Source organism: Pristiophorus japonicus, chromosome 9 (assembly GCF_044704955.1).
Source record: "Pristiophorus japonicus isolate sPriJap1 chromosome 9, sPriJap1.hap1, whole genome shotgun sequence".
NCBI classification, from domain to species: domain Eukaryota; kingdom Metazoa; phylum Chordata; class Chondrichthyes; family Pristiophoridae; genus Pristiophorus; species Pristiophorus japonicus.
Genome location: NC_091985.1, coordinates 200,927,084 through 200,940,497, shown reverse-complemented (window position 1 = coordinate 200,940,497; position 13,414 = coordinate 200,927,084). Strand labels below are relative to the sequence as shown.

The 13,414-nt window shown below is 41.1% G+C and overlaps 1 pseudogene; it reads right to left on the bottom strand.

The window, feature by feature from the left end:
• LOC139274056 (zinc finger protein 154-like) overlaps positions 1-8,131 on the bottom strand; it is a 71,453-nt pseudogene extending 63,322 nt beyond the window's left edge.
• Between the last annotated feature and the right edge of the window lie 5,283 nt (positions 8,132-13,414).

Genomic DNA, 13,414 nt, shown 5'->3' with positions numbered 1-13,414 from the left:
CCCAGGAGAGACGAAGGCCCAGGGGCAGCACAAGCCAGCCCACCCTGTTCTGTGTGCGCGCTCGGTCCGTGCAGCAGAGCTGGTCTCCAATCGTCTTGGTTAACCCTTGCCACTGGACTAAGACCTAGCTCTGTCAAGCCCGTCTGGTGGCTGGTGTGCAATGACCACCACACCTTACAAAAATCCAAGCACAGGCATCTTCCACCCTCCAAGATGCAGTTCGGGATCTGGAATATTAGGTCCTTTATTGAAACAATTGTGAACATTTTGGCGTGGAAGCAAGTGATCCTCGCTTTGAGGGACTGCCTATGATGATGACTATGATTGCATTGGGCACTGAACCATGTTCATTCTGGCAGTTAGACTTTGTTTCGGCTGCTCTTCATAACCCCTATACCTGCGCTGGAGATTAATGTTCTCTGTAAATATTGAATAAATCAGCTTGTTTCAAGCACCCTGTGTCGAATATTTGATTTCTCCATAATAAGAGGAGACTAATTAATGTTCCATTCCCTTCCATTTTGGGCCTTTTCTTACTCTAGATTATTTCACTTCTCACGCAGTTCATCTTTTCCCACATCAAATCCAAAGCTTTTTTCATTTCAGTATACGGCTTGTGGGTGTCATCAACCGAACCGGAGTGTCTCACTTTACACTCATTTGACAGACCTTTTAACCAACATTTGAAAGAACTTCCTTGCTTAAGATTGGAAATCTGTTCATTTTCAGTATTTTTTTACAGATTTTTGAATGTAGTTAGTAGAACTCCGCACTGTTCTGATCTTTGTAATTGTCTTTTCTCATTTTGATAGGTTAGCTGATTATAATTATTTATTACTAACATGCCTTGCAGTATTTCTTGCATCAAAATAATTATTCAAATATTTCCTTTATCTTTAGCTCCTCCACTCATCTCTGTTTCCTCTTGGAGGAATCTAGAACTAGGTGGCATAGTCTGAGAATAAGGGTTCGCCCATTTAAAATAGAAATGAAGAGGAATTTCCTCTGAGGGTCGTGATTTTTTGAAATTCTCTGCCCCAGAGAGCAGCGGAGGCTGGATCATTGAATATATTTAAGTTGGAGATAGACTGATTTTTGAAAGATAGGGGAGTCAAGGGTAATGGGGAGAGAGCAGGGAAGTGGAATTGAGGCCAAGATCAGGTCATCCATGATATTATTGAATGGCGGAGCAGGCTCAAGGGGCCAGATGGCCTACTTCTGCTCCTATTTCTTATGTTCTCAGCCTTGATAAGGGCTGGGTTTAGATGTAGGTTTAGGGTTTAGTGGTTGTGGTTTGTGGTTATTTTTTAGGATTGGGATTAGTGGTTGGAGTAGTCAATAGGATATTTGGGTTAGGATATAGTGATTAACTTAGAAAGCACAATTGGCAATATAAGTGTCACTGGACGTGCCCTTGTCCATTTCATGTTTATAACCTCTCAAAGACAAGTCACAAAACAGCTCACAATGTGTTCATTCACGAATCTTCTTTACTTCGCAAACCTAATTTCCTCCCTTCTTTCACATCTCTACATTTCTCACAGAAAAATAAATTAGTGACATTAGATTTGGGGATTTTGGGACAAGAACAGATGGATACAATTGTTGTAATGATTACATCTAATCATCAGCCTGCCTGAAAAGGGCTTCTGACAATAATCTGTCACCAGGCCCCACCAGTCACCATCTGATTCCACCATCATATCTTCATTCATTACCCACCCTTTGCCCTAACTAGAGCTGCTTTCACCGGCATGACATTCCCCATACTGAGGCTCTCTCATTCCCGAGCACAGCATAAACACCAGCATGGACTGGTTCATTCGAATGGTCCATTTCTGTGCCTTATATCCGATGTAATTTTGAAGTATCAGTGTAAGTGGTCCCTAGATTTGATGCCTCGGTGTTACTGCTCCCTGGATTTGTTGTTACGGTATTAGTAATCCCTCAATTGGTGTGAGGATGTAATTAATCCTGGATTTGATGTCTCATTGTAACTGGTCCCTGGATTTGGTGTTACAGTATGTGTCCCTGGATTTGTTGCCTCAGTGTAAGCGGTCCCGGGATTTGGTGTCACAATGTAAGTGGATCCTGGATTTGGTGTCAACAGTATCTCATACCTGGGACTGAGGGAAAACCCGCAGCCCAGCAACGCATTCAGCACAGAATGATCCCACACAAATCTATTCCAAATTAACACTACCCACATTAATTCACCACAAACAGTCAGTGCCTGGAAGGAACTGCAGCCCCACTTCTAACTTCAGTGAAACACACGATACAAAACAGTTTAAAGGAAAAATAAACCCCATCATAGTTCAACAGAGGCGATAATGGGCAGTAAATCCCCCTCACTCATACACCTCATTCACCCCTGCTCTCCAACACCCCCTCCCCTATTAATCTTTCACCCCTACTCTCTAACCCATGACACCAACTCCTCTATCACTCCATTCCTCTCACACCCTCACCCCAACATCTCCTTCACCCCTACTCACCAAACCCCTCGCCCCAACACTTTCTTCACCCCTACTCTCTAACTCATCACCCTAACTCCTCTTTCACCCTTCTCTCCAAACCCACTCACCCAACTCCTCTTTCAGCCCTACAATTTTATTTGTAATATCACTTACACAAGTTATCCACACTGGAAGTAAATATCGGGAGCTTCTGTGTGACGATGAGGTGATCACTGGGCAATAAAGTGTAGAGACTGGTGGGTGGCTGCTCATTATCCTCGGTGAGATTTAATCCCCTTTTCCACTGAATACTGTGGACAGACATGGTCACCTTGGTAACGGAATCGTTTGTTCGTTCAGCTCATCTGGTATGGTATTTACTCCATATGGAGCTGGGGGCCCCAGATTCTAACCTCCACAGTTGCTGATATATCGCTCCCCTCCCCGCGGAGTAGCACCGAGTTCCACACAGAGCACCAAGGGCCCAAGATCGATTTGAGCTAGGTGCTCTTCACTGCTCTCGCTCCCTGCTGTACTGAGCCTCACACAGAGCAGGAAGTACACTGGTTCCATCCCTGCCACGTGCTGTTAACTAATTACAACCAGTGTGGTATTAAGCCCTGGTGGAGCAGGAAGGGCCCAGGCTTCAATTACTCTCTGTGTTGAATCTGTTAAGGAGCCACACACATTGAGCAAGACACTGATTCCACTCCCAGCCTGTGCTGAGTTAGTTGGTCCAACCTCTGCGCTACTGAGCCACATATAGAATAGAGAGGGCCCAGCTTCCATCACCAGTCTGTCTTCATTTAACTTTTTTTGATCCAGTGTGCTACTGAGCTTCACACTGATAAGGAAGTGTCCAGGTTCCATCCAGAGCTCAGCTCACCAGGCGTGCTACTGAACCACGTACAGTGCTGGGAGGGCAACATTTCGAACCTCCGCCTATATTGGGTTAGTTCCTCCTAGTCACAGTGGTATTGAGCTGCACACAGAGCAGGAAAGGCCCAGTTTGCATTCATGCCTTGTGTTGTTGGATAATCTAACTGCCTGTGGTACTGACTGATACACAGAGTAGAATGCATCTAACCGCATTGTTTCCATAACCCTTAATTCCATGCCTAACAAAAAATGATCAAACTCAACTTTGATATTTTCAATTGAACTCAGCCTCAGTATTAGGGGGAGAGAGATTCAAAGTTTCACCATTTGTTGAGACGATGTTCTTCCTGACAGCACCCCTCAACAGCCTATTTCTAATTTTAAGTTAATACCCCCTTATTCTGGACTCCCCACCAAAGGAAATAGTGTCTCTCTATCGACCCTATCAACTACTTTAATCAGATTTAAAGTAAGTGGTAGGAGGTATGGACGGGATTTGGAGAAAGTCTTTCACCCAGAGGGTGGTAGGGGTCTGGAACTCACTGCCTGAATGGGTGCCAGGGGCAGAAAACCTCATAGCATCTAAAACTTACTCGGCTATGCACTTGATGTGCCATAATCTAAAAGCCGACGGATGAAGAGCCTTTTAGGCTGGATAGCTCTTTGTTGGGTCAGCACGAACACGATGGGATAAATGGCCTCCTTCTGTACTGTAGGTTTATATGATTCTATGATTTCCCAGGCAGGGGGGACAATTTCTCAGTTTTAATTCTGACAAGCCACTTCAGAATTTCATATATTTCAATTAGATCACCTCTCATACTTCTAAAATATGGGGAATATAGGCCTAGTCTGCTCAATTGCTTCTCATAGCTAAATCCACTCATCGCAGGAACCAATCTAGTGAACCTTCGTTGCACTTCCGAACAGGCAAGTACGTATTTCCTTAAGTAAGGAGATGAAAACTGTACTAAGAATTCCAAGTGTGGCCTCACCAATGCACCATATTATTAGAACATGAGAACATAAGAACATAAGAAATAGGAGCAGGAGTAGGCCTCCTGGCCCTTCGAGCTTGCTCCGTCATTTAATAAGATCATGGCTGATCTGATCATGGACTCAACAACACCTCCCTGCCCACTCCCCATAACCCTTAATTCCCTTATCACTAAATAATCTGTATATCTCCACCTTAAATACATTCAATGACCCAGGTTCCACAGCTCTCTGGGGCAGAGAATTTCATAGATTTACAACCCTCTGAAAGAAGAAATTCCTTCTCATCTCAGTTTTAAATGTGTGGCCCCTTATTCTGAGACTATGCCCCCTAGTTTTAATTTCCTCCATGAGGGGAAATATCCTTGCTGCATCCATCTTGTCGAGCCCCCTCATTATCTTATTTGTTTCAATAAGATCACCTCTCATTCTTCTGCACTCCAATGTGTATCGGCCCAACTTACTCAACCTATCTTTACAAGTGAAGCCCCTCTTCTCCGGAATCAACTGAGTGAACCGTCTCTGAACAGCCTCCACTGCAATTCCATTGTTCCTTAAATATGGAGATCAAAACTGTATGCAGTACTCTAGGTGTTGCCTCACCAATAACCTGAACAGTTGTAGCAGGACTTTTCTGTTTTTATTCTCTACCCCCTTGCAATAAAAGCCAACATTCCATTTGCCTTCCTGATTGCTTGCTGTACCTGCATACTAACTTTTTGTGCTTCACGCACAAGGGCTTCCAAATCCCGCTGTAATACAACACTTTGCAATTTTTCTCCATTTAAATTATAATTTGCTTTGCAATTTTTTCTGCCAAAGTGGATAACCTCACATTTTCCCACATTATTCTCCATCTGCTAATGTTTTGCCCACTCACTTAGCCTGCCTATTTTCCCTTTGCAGATCGTGTGTGTCCGGCTCACAAGTTGCTTTCCCACCCAGCTTTACATCATCAGCAAACATGGCTACATTACACTCAGTCCCTTCATCCAAGTCCTTAATATTGATTGTAAATAGTTGAGGACCCAACACCAATCCCTGCGGCACCCCACTGGTCACTGTGTGCCAACCAGAAAATGACCCATTTACCCTGACTCTATGTTGTCTGTTAGTTAGCCAATCCTCTATCCATGCTATTATATTACCCCCATACCCATGAATTTTTATCCTGTGCAGTAACCTTTTATGTGGCACCTTATCGAATGTCTTCTGGAAATCCAAATCCAATACATCCACTGTTTCCCCCTTATCCACACTGTTTGTTACATCCTCAAAGAATGCCAGCAAATTTGACAAACATGATTTCCCTTTCATAAAACCATGCTGACGCTGCTTGTTTGAATTATGCTTTTCCAAATGTCCCGCTACTGTTTCCTTAATAATGGACTCCAGCATTTTCCCAACGACAGATGTATGACTTTACTCTTATACTCTAATTCCTTTGTAACAAAAGCAGAAGTGAATACCCGCTGATAAGACCTGTCAATACTCGTATCTGCCATGCCCCAAAAGTTTTCAGTCTGCTGCATCTTCAATAACAAGAACAAAAGTTGCATCTATATAGCACCTTTTAACCTAGTTTGATGACCCAATGTGCTTCACAGGAATATTCTAAGGCAAAGAATTTGAGACCAATGTCCAAAAGCTTGTTCAAAGAGGTAGGTTTTAAGCAGCATTTTCCAGGAGGAAAGAGAGGTAGAGAGGCATGGAGAGGTTTAGGGAGGCAATTCCAGGACTCTGGGCCCAGGCAACATTCGGCATGGCAACTATTATAATCAGGGATGCACAAGAGGGCAGAAGGAGAGGAGCGCGCATTGAAATCAGCTGTATTTCTTCAAGGTAAGTTTAACATTTTTATAAGTTTAAAAAACTTCTGAAAACTTTTAGAAAATGTTTAAGACTTATTTAGAGATTTAAAGTACTTACAGTGTTTTAATTACTTTTAAAGAGATTTAGAGCATTTAAAGAGTATTAAAGACTAGTTTATCAACTTGAATTAACTTTAATTAAATACAAAAGGGAAATGGAAGCAGCTTACATGAATACATTCCTCAATGAGGTTGAGCCAAAGTGCCTGTGGCTCATTGGGACCATGAAGTCCAGAGCCCCACACAAAGGATGATTGTTAGCTTGGACAGAAGTTGCACAGGCTGTTAGTGCTAACTATGCTGCCCCAAAACAATTGTACAGTTATTATAAATGTCAAATGCAAAAGTTGGTAACATTTAACTTTACTATTCTAAAACATGTTTTGTTCATAGCTGTTGTGAAGTGATTTGACTATACAAGCTGTGGGACTTTTTAATTATTCTTTCTCATTTTGTTGCTTTAAATATCAGATTACACACACCCTCAGTTGTAGTAATGCAGGATCAGGTCTTTATAGAAACCTCATACTATCCACAACCAGTATGAATGCACGAGGTCTTGTAATACTGCACAAAACCAGTATGATAGCTGCTGAGACCCACATTGTCTGTGATTCCAGTGTGAGCAGCTAAATAGCGTTTCATTACATTTCTTATACTAACTTTCTCTTTGATGACATCAAAGGTCCATACAAATGCCATAGAATAACAACATAAACTAAACAATCAGGCTCTCAACTCTTCCAGTTGACGTGCTGCCTCAATAAAACCTTCCCCTCCCCAAAACGAGTTACCAGGTTGGCACATTCAGATGTGGCTGAATAACGCTCCTACTATTACCTTTGCTCTGAAGACATTCTGTCCCCCAAATCCTCTCAGCCAATTTACAACCCATACTCAGCACAAAGCTGTTTTAACTTTGAACCCAGCATGTGCTGAGCTCACAGACTGCGCAGCAAAAATAGCGAGCTATTCGGGTAGTACAAACTTTTACTCCCATACAGGCATCTGAACTAATCGAAAAATTTAATTGCTTTGGACACGGTCAGAGTCCGTTGTGCATGTAAACATCTCTAATCGGTACTCCACAGATATCAGTTGTGAAATTTGAATTAGTGAACTGTAACCTGTCTCCAAAGCAGGCAGCTAGTCTCTGAAGCAAGAACTGAAATTTGCTTACTAATTCTGTTTTCAATTTGGAGCAAGAGGAAGCCAATGTGCAAATCCACCTCCTTCGATCCTCGGACATGCATGCAAGGGAGGTGGGGGGTGGGGGGAGGTTGTTCTGTTACCTTTTAAATGTTTGCTATTATTTAATTGTCGGTGATGTGTTATGTCGTGAAATTTATATTTATGACTGATAGTGCAATTACCCATTTCTTTTCATATATATAGTCTGTATTCACTTGAAAGTTTTTAACTGTTTTGATTAACATCCAATTTAACATTAAAACAGATTAAAAAGTAGAAAAAAGCAGGTTTATATCTTGAATGTAAAGTCTTTCTTGCACTAAAGAAACCAAAAAAATCACTTTAAACTATTTACATTTTCTATCATCCAATTTAATATTACAAATTTAAAGACTAAGTACATCAAAAAAGTGCATCAAAAGTCCTTGCTGCTGCAATAAAAATTCACTGTTCCACTTTAAATTGTGTGTGTTTTCCGTGCCTTTGTGGGGGATGGGGAGGTAGGAGGCAACACTATCATCACCTCGTAAATGTATTGGCTACCAGCTGTTCCCTGGCAGATTGGGTTTCAGTCGCACTTGGCTCCTCCCCATTAGACCTCACCACAGGGACATCAATGTTGAAATTTTCCATGGCCTCCATTTCATCAGGGAACTCGTCTGCAGGGTTAAGGGTCAGTCCTTCCCGCAGGGCCAAGTTGTGCAACGTGAAACAGGCCACCACAATCATTGACATTTTCGCAGGACAGCACTTCCCGTGTGATCTGCATTCCTATTGAGGATCCTCAATCGGGCATCAGGGACGATCATTACATTTTACGAATTAAACCACTTCGAGTTGATGTATGTCACAGGTGTATCAATTGGTGCCTTCAATGTAACATGGGTTGCATTGACGGCCCCAATCACTTTAGGGAAGGCAGCAATCCTATAAAATGCCAGGATATTTTCCTTTTGCTGCAGAGTGGATAAGTCTAAGTCTGTGACCTCAGAGGTCCTACGGACTATGGCATCTATAACCTGGTGAATGTAGGCCCCCGCAGCACTCTGAGTGATGTTTGAAATGTCACCGGCACCTGACCAAAATGACCTGCCTGCAAAGATGTTCAGTGCTGTGGTTACCTTCGTGAACACTGAAAAGGCCTTTAACACATCACATAGTCGGCCAATTTCCTCTTTGCTGAAGTGCTGCCTCCTCATACACAAAATCTCTGACAGCATTTCAAAAGGCAGCCTCTCATTGTACACTTTCTGGGTGGGTGGTAGTTCCTCCTGATCAGATGGCGGTCATGGTTCCTCAATCCTCTTATTTGTTCCCTGGCGCATTCGACTCTGTGTGTCAGAATCACAAAAAAGATCGAGGCAAAATTCTCAAGAGGCTGTGTTACCCTTATAGGCCTCCTCTTTAAATAGATGAAATGCATATAGGAAACAATTGGAAAGAGTTATAAAAGTCACATTAATCAAGTGAGTCGTTAGAAATTAATTTCGGGTGGATGTGAAAACGAGTGTCATTGGATCAGCCGCCTGTTTGATAAATATCACCACCGGAGAGGAATTTGGGGGACTTTAATATTTTACGTTACATATAAAGATTTTAAATAGCATAAAATATTTTAGCAGTTAAAATATTAATATATTCTGTCATAATAAGAACATAAGAACAAGAAATAGGAGCAGGAATAGGCCATTCAGCCTCTCGAGCCTGTTCCACTATTCAATAAGATCATGGCTAATATTCTACCTCAACGCCACTCCTGAACTATCCGCATATCCCTTGATTCCCTTAATATCTAAACATCTATCGATCTCTGTCTTGAATATACTCAACGACTGAACCTACACAGTCCTTTGGGGTAGAGAATTCCAAGGAAATACCACAGTCTAAGTGAAGAAATTTCTCCTCATCTCAGTTCTAAATGGTCGAGCCCTTATTCTGAGACTGTGACCCCTGATTCTAGGGAAACATCCTCCCTGCATTTACCTTGTAAGAATTTTGTATGTTTTAATGAGATCACCTCTCATTCTTCTAAACTCTAGAGAACATAGGCATACTCTACTGAATCTCTCATCATAAAACAATTCTCCATCCCACGAATCAATCTGGTGAACCTTCATTGCACTCCATCTGTGGCAAGTATATCCTTCCTTAGGTAAGGAGAACAAAACTGTACACAATACTCCAGGTTTTGTCTGAGCAGGACTCTATATAATTGCAGTATTTAATCTTTACTCATATATTCAAATCCTCTTGTAATAAAAGCCATTTGCTTTCTTAATTGATTGCTGTACCTGCATGTTAACTTTCAGTGATCCGTGTACAAAGACACCCAGGTCACGCTGAACACCAAAATTTTCCAATCTATCACCATTAAAAAAAATACTCTGCTTTTCTATTTTTCCTACCAAAGTCGATAACTTCATAGTTCTCCACATTATATTCCATTTGCCATGTTTTTGTCCACTCAGCCTGTCTATATCCCCTTGAAGCCTCTTTGCATCCTCCTCAAAACTTACATTCCCACCTAGCTTTGTATCATTAGCAATTTTGGATATCTTACATTTGGTCACCTCAACCAAATCATTGATACAGATTGTGAAGAGCTAACACCCAAGGCACCCCCACTAGTTACAGCCTGCCAAACCGAAAATGACCCATTTATTCCTACTCGCTGTTTTCTGTTCATTAACCAATTCTCAATCCATGATAGTATATTATGCACAATCCCATGATGCCTAATTTTGTTTAATAACCTCTTGTGCGGCACCTTATCGAATGCCGACTGAAAATTCTAATACACCACATCGACTGGTTCCCCCATATCTATTCTGCTAGTTACAACCTCAAAGAACTCTTAACAGATTTTCTAAACATGATTTCTCTTTCATAAATCCGTGTTTACTCTGCCCAATCCTATTATTATTTTTAATTCCCCTTTACCGCATCCTTAATAATACTCTTGCATTTCCCCTACTACTTATGTTAGGCTAGCAGGTCTGTAATTCCCTGTTTTCTCTCGTATTGTTGCATAGTTTGGTTACATTTGCTATCTTTGACAATATAGGAACCGTATTGAATCTATGGAAGTTTGGAAGATGACAACCAGTGCATCCACTATAAATCTCTTTCTTTGATGTATGCCATCTAATCTAGGGAAGTTATAGGCTTTCGGTCCCATTAAATTCTCCAGTACTATTCTTTTACTAATACTAATTTTTTTCAGTTCCTCATTCTCGCTAGACCCTTCTTTTTCCATTATTTCCAGAATGATTTTTGTATCTTCTTCCATGAAGACAGACACAAAGTATTTGTTTAATTTCTCTGCCATTGCCTTACTCACCAATATAATTTCTCCTGTCTCAGCCTGTAGGGGATCCGCATTTACATTCGCTAATCTTTTCCTTTATACATATATATATAGTTGCTTTTATAATCTGTTTTTATGTCTTCACTAGTTTACTCTCATATTATATATTCCCTTTTTTTAACAATTCCTTGGTCTTCCTTTGCTGAATTATAAAGTCCTCCCAAACCTCAGCCTTTCTGCTCTTTTTTATAACATTATAAGCTTCTTTCTTTGGTCTCATAGTATCTTTAAGTTCTCATGTTAGTCACAGGTGGACCACTTGTCCTGTGTTTTTATTTGCCTTAAAGGAATGTATATTTGTTGTAAGTTACATATTAATTATTTAAATGATATCCATTGCTGTGTACCATCATACCTTTTTAATGTAGTTTCCCACTCTACTTTAGCCAACTCACCCATTATACCTACGTAGTTTGCTTTGTTTAGATTTAAGACTCTAGTTTTGGATTTATCTAAATCAATTTCAAACTTAATATTAAATTATATTTTATTATGGTCACTCTTCCCTAAGGGCCCTTTCACTACAAGGTTATTAATTAACCATTTCTCATTGCATGAAACGTATCGGAAATAGCCTGTTCGCTGGTTGGTTCCTCAACATACTGATCTAGAAAACTGTTTTGTAAAAAATCCATGAATTCGTCCTCCACATTATGATTTCAAATTTGATGTGCCAAGTTTATATGTAATTAAAGTCCTTCGTGATTACTGTATTATACTTGTTAAATGCGTCTCTAATTTCCTGATTTATACTCTGCCCTACATTCCAGCTGCTGTTTGGGGGCCAATAAACAGCTCCCACCAATGTGTTCTGCCCCTTGCTGTTTCTTAGCTTCATGAAAACTGATTCTACTTCTTCATTTTCGGAGCTAAGATCCTTTCACTCTACTGTCTTCATCCCATCTTTATTATCAGGGCTACACCTCCTCCTTTTCCATTATGCCGATCTGTTCTGAAAGTTAAGTATCCTGAATGTTTAGTACCCAACCATGGTCAATTTGCAACCACGTCTCCATAATGACTGTCAGATCAAACCTAGTAATTTTTATCTGTGCTAATAATTCATCTATTTTTGTTGCGAATGCTTCGTGCATTGAGATATAGTGCCTTTAGCTTTAACTTTTAATTTTTTTTGCCTGATGTCACCTTAGTCACTCATGCTCTATTACCTGCGTTACTCTCTCTGCCCCTTCCTGACCCAGAGACTAGACATTTCTCTTGTTCCTTTTAAATTTACTCTTTCCTCAATCCTCCCACCCCCTCCCCTTCATTAGTTTAAAACCCTGTCCACTGCCCTAGTTATTTGGTTAGCTAGGACAGTGGTTGCAGCCCGGTTTATGTGCAGCCAGTCCCAACGGAATAGCACCCTCTTTTCCCAGCACTGCCTCCCACATCACGGGCCATGCATTAAAACCTTAATCTGCTTAACCCTATGCCAATTGGCGCGTGGCTCAGGTAACTATCCAGAAATTAATATCTTTGAGGTTCTGATTTTTAATTTGGACCCCAATTCCTCAAACTCTCTCAGCAAAACCTCATTCCTGGTTCTACCTATGTCGTTGGTTCTTACGTGGACCACAACAACTGGATCCTTCCCTTCCCACTCCAAGTTCTTCTCCAGCCACGAGGAGATGTCTTTAACCCTGGCACCAGGCAGGCAACACAACCTACGGAATTCCCGATCGGCTGCAGAGAACAGTATCTATCCCTCTGACTATACTGTCCCCTACCACAACTATATTCTTTTTCACTCCACTCCCCCCACACTTGAAAGGCCTCCTACAACATGGTGCCATGGTCACCTTGCTCATCCATCCTGCAAGCTTTTCCTTGATCCATACAGGTAGCAAGAACCTCATACCTGTTGGATAAGGATAAATGACGAGGCTGCTCCAGCACTAACCCTGGTGTCCCTTTACCTGCCTGAGTTGCAGTCGCAATCTGCTGTCCCTGACCAATAAACAGGCCTCTACCACTACCTAACCTAAGGGGTGTGATTGCCTCCAGAATCAAATTGTCCAGGTAACTCTCCCCCTCCCTGATGTCCTGATCTAGATTAAGTTACGGGCAATGAAATTAAATATTTTCGCGTAACACAAAGCACTACAAGTAATATAGGAAAAAAGCAGCAACTCCTTCCCCGCTTCTACGAATTCCCACTCTTTCCAAATTCCAAAATAAAACAATATTTCCGTGCATTCTGTGTAGGCTGCAGATTTAAACATTAATAAATGTGAAAAAAAATTGTTTTCATAGTCATTTGCAATTTTAAAAATAATGAAATCTAATTGAATAAAGTAATTACCTTGTCCGCAGCAAAATTTCCTCTGGTAAATGCCTACACTCCTCACAACAGCCCAATTCCTCTCTTTGAGTTCCAAAACCACTAAAATATTTAATAAATAAAAGTTCTTAAAATCTTATATTAGGTTTTTTGCCAAGAACTTTGTTCACTTTCACAACTAAAACAGTTTCTTTCCCAAGTCTTCTCCCTGCTGTTTCTTTAGACCAAATGCAGGCTGTACACGTGCTTTTATCCACCGTAACAGTTTTGCCCATAGCTGCTGGCCAGTAGTTGGACAAACAGCCCAATCCTGAGCCAGCAGTGCTTCATTTTCCGGGAATGTGATGAATATGTCATGTTGGTATGT